Here is a 3,106-nt window from a genome sequence, read left to right on the forward strand (position 1 = left end):
GTGGTGTAAGAAGCGCCTCTGGAATGTTCCTTAGAACCGAGAATGGCCAGGCTTCCTCTCACCCACTTTGGTCATGTGGTCAGAAAGGACCAGTGCCTGGAGAGGGATATTTTGCTTGGTAAAGTGGAGGGTCAGAGAAAAACAGGAAGACCCTCAACAAGATGGATTGACACAGTGGCTGTAAGAGGTGGACTCAAACATAGCAAGGATTACAGGACGATGCAAGACAAGGCAGTGCTTCGGTCCGCTGCATCTAAGGTTGCCACTGGTTGGGTCACCTCGATGGCCCCTAACAGCAGCAGCACACTGTAATGCATTGTCTTCCATAATGTGTCCAATGTAACATGATCATCATCCATGATGCAAATGTAATGTAATATAATAAATTAATCAGTTGGTGTCTGTGGTAGTTATGGTTGTGAGTCAACTTGGCCGGGCCTGGTTGAGTGGCTGGGCAGCTGGTGGTAGTCATTCCCCATGATGAGACTGGCAATCAACTCCATGGTGGGATCTACCACAAGCAGCTGAGTAGCTGCCATTGGGATGTGGTCTGCTTCCTGTACATAAGGAGAAGCCTTGGGAATGGTCTCTAGCCTATGGCACACTTGGACCCTGCATGTAATCGTGTCGTTGTTCAGCAGCCTGTTATGCTCTGTCGACCTTGGGACTTACAATGGCCTTAAGTTAATGGCCTGCCGTGTGGTTTGGTAACATCGGGACTGTGCCTATTTACTTGTCAACCTTGGGCTTCTCAGCCTCAGCAGCCAGCAGTTGTCTGAGTGAAGAAATCCCTCTAGCTCCAGTGGGCTGGGAGCAGGAGGGAGAGCTGGACCCCAAGGCTGAGGGGCTTTCACCCAGCCCCTAGAGCCTGGCACTTTGAACTTGGACTTAAAGCCTCCAAATTGTAAGAATAAACTCCTGTTTGTCCCGTTTGTGGTATATTCTTGTCAGAGCGGCACTAGGTAACCAGAACAGTGTTGTACCAATGTAGGATAGATCCTAAATCTAATCACTTCTGAGTTATAGAAAGACCAGAAGAGATACAGACACACACACACAGGGCAAGACAGATGCCACGTAAGGATCATCCACAAACCAGAGAACTCTGCGGAACCAAGCAATGTCCAGAGCTATCAACAAGGAAGGAATCAGAACTGTAAGAAAATAAGTTTTTGTTCTTTAAAGCCACCCACCCGCTCCTGGCTCTTCTTTCTTGTGGTATTTGTGTTACAGCAGCACTAGGTCACTAAGGCACCTAGTATAAGGAGGAGGCAGGAGGGACAAAAGGAGGAGGCGGGATAGCAGAGGCCAATCCGGTGGGAGCTGGAGCCACAAAGGCGAGGCTGACAGCAGTGGCTGGAGCCACAAAGGGAATGTAGCTCCTGCCAGAGATGCTACTCAAAGCAAGGGATCCAACCAACCTGGAAACCAGGCACAGAAACCCAGGATTGTAGTTGCCCAGGACATAGAGCGAAGTGAAGGGAGGACCAGAGATGGATTTGACAGCAAACAGGAAAAAACTGGCTCAGGTCATAGTCCAAGGAGTTTATGGACAAATTCTACTAAACTTTCAATGAACAGTTGATTCCTATGATATAGAAACTACTGAGGAGCAGAGAAGAAAATATTTTAAATTAATTCTACAAAACCCAGACAAAACCAAAACCAAACTCACTGCCATCAAGTAGGATCCAACTCACAGCAACCCCTCCTTGGGTTTCTGAGGCGATATCACTACGGAAGTAGATTGCTCAACCTTCCTTCTGAGGAGTGGCTGGTGGGTTTGAACCACCAGCCCTCTGGTTAGCCATCAAGTGCCTTAGGCACTAAGCTGCCAGAGCTCCCACTAGGCTACCAGAGCTCCCACTAAGCTACCAGCACAAAAAACAAGGAAACACACACCTCAAAGTCAATTTCATTATTAAAAATGAGAGGCAGAAATATTATGAATAAATCAAATTTGAGGTAAAAAATATTATGAATAAATCAAATTCATTGGTGTATTAGAAGAATAATATATCATACTCAAGTCTGATTTATTTTAGGAAAGGATGGTTCAATATTAGGAAATGCAGTAATGGAATGTTTTACATTAACAAATTAAAGGGGGGATTTTCTGATCATTTCAGTACATACCAAAGGGAGATTTGATCAAATTTCACACCTTTTCTCATTCAACAAGAAAAGCCTTGGTAGTTATGACAAAGTTTTATTTTGCAGACTCCAAGGCTGTGGGAGGAAGTAATTTCTTTTCCATTCTCAGGAGGAAAATTAATAACTTTGTAACCAGCTTCTTCTGGTGCTCCCATGGCCACTGGAAGGGAAGGTTTGAGTTTATCTGCTGGTTTGTTGGACAAAACTCTCCTGTTTCCAGGGGGTCTCGTGATGACATTGAACCATCAATAATAAAAGGTGGATGTGTAAAAATGGCGTCAGGGTCATCAGACCTACTCTCACTTCATGAAGAGCAGGAAAGAATCAACAGCAACATCAGCCCAAGGCCGGTTCCTATGGGGCAGTGGTCAGACATGCCTCCTCTCTCCAGTTGTCCCTCCCCCGGCACTCTCTTCTTCTCTGCTGGATTCGATTATTTATTGCAATGGCCACACCGAACTCACAGACAATACTCATCACTATGGGGTTTATTAGAAAGTAAAAGGTTACAACTCAGAATGAGGGGTGATTCAGGATACAATTCGTCGGTTAGGATAGCTTCTCAGCTGTGCCCACAAGCAGGCCTCTCCCTGACCCTGGCCCTGGCCTTGGCCCTGGCCCCTTGGCCCTACCTCTGCCTTGCTCAGGCAAGCATTACAAAGCTCTTTAGCTCCACTGATAAGTGCCTCTTGGCCCAAGGGCACTCAGCTTTCTTTCTCCATGGGTCAGACAGGCCTGGCTCTGCCAAGTGCCTGGAGACACCTCACTCCATCAGCAAGCCTCCTGCCTGAAGGCACTCAGCTTTCTCACTGTGTGGGCAGGGAAGCCTACTGCACCATCTCCTGCCAGCCTCCTGGTCCTGCTGCTGCCAGTTCTCTGCCACACTTGCCACCATTCTCACCTTCTTGAGCCATCTCTGGTGTTACAGCTCTCTCTCTCTCTCTCTCTCTCT

The sequence above is a fragment of the Orycteropus afer genome, unplaced genomic scaffold, assembly GCF_000298275.1.
Source record: "Orycteropus afer afer isolate SDZICR_OR568_19922 unplaced genomic scaffold, OryAfe1.0 scaffold00018, whole genome shotgun sequence".
In the NCBI taxonomy this organism is placed as follows: Eukaryota; Metazoa; Chordata; class Mammalia; order Tubulidentata; family Orycteropodidae; genus Orycteropus; species Orycteropus afer.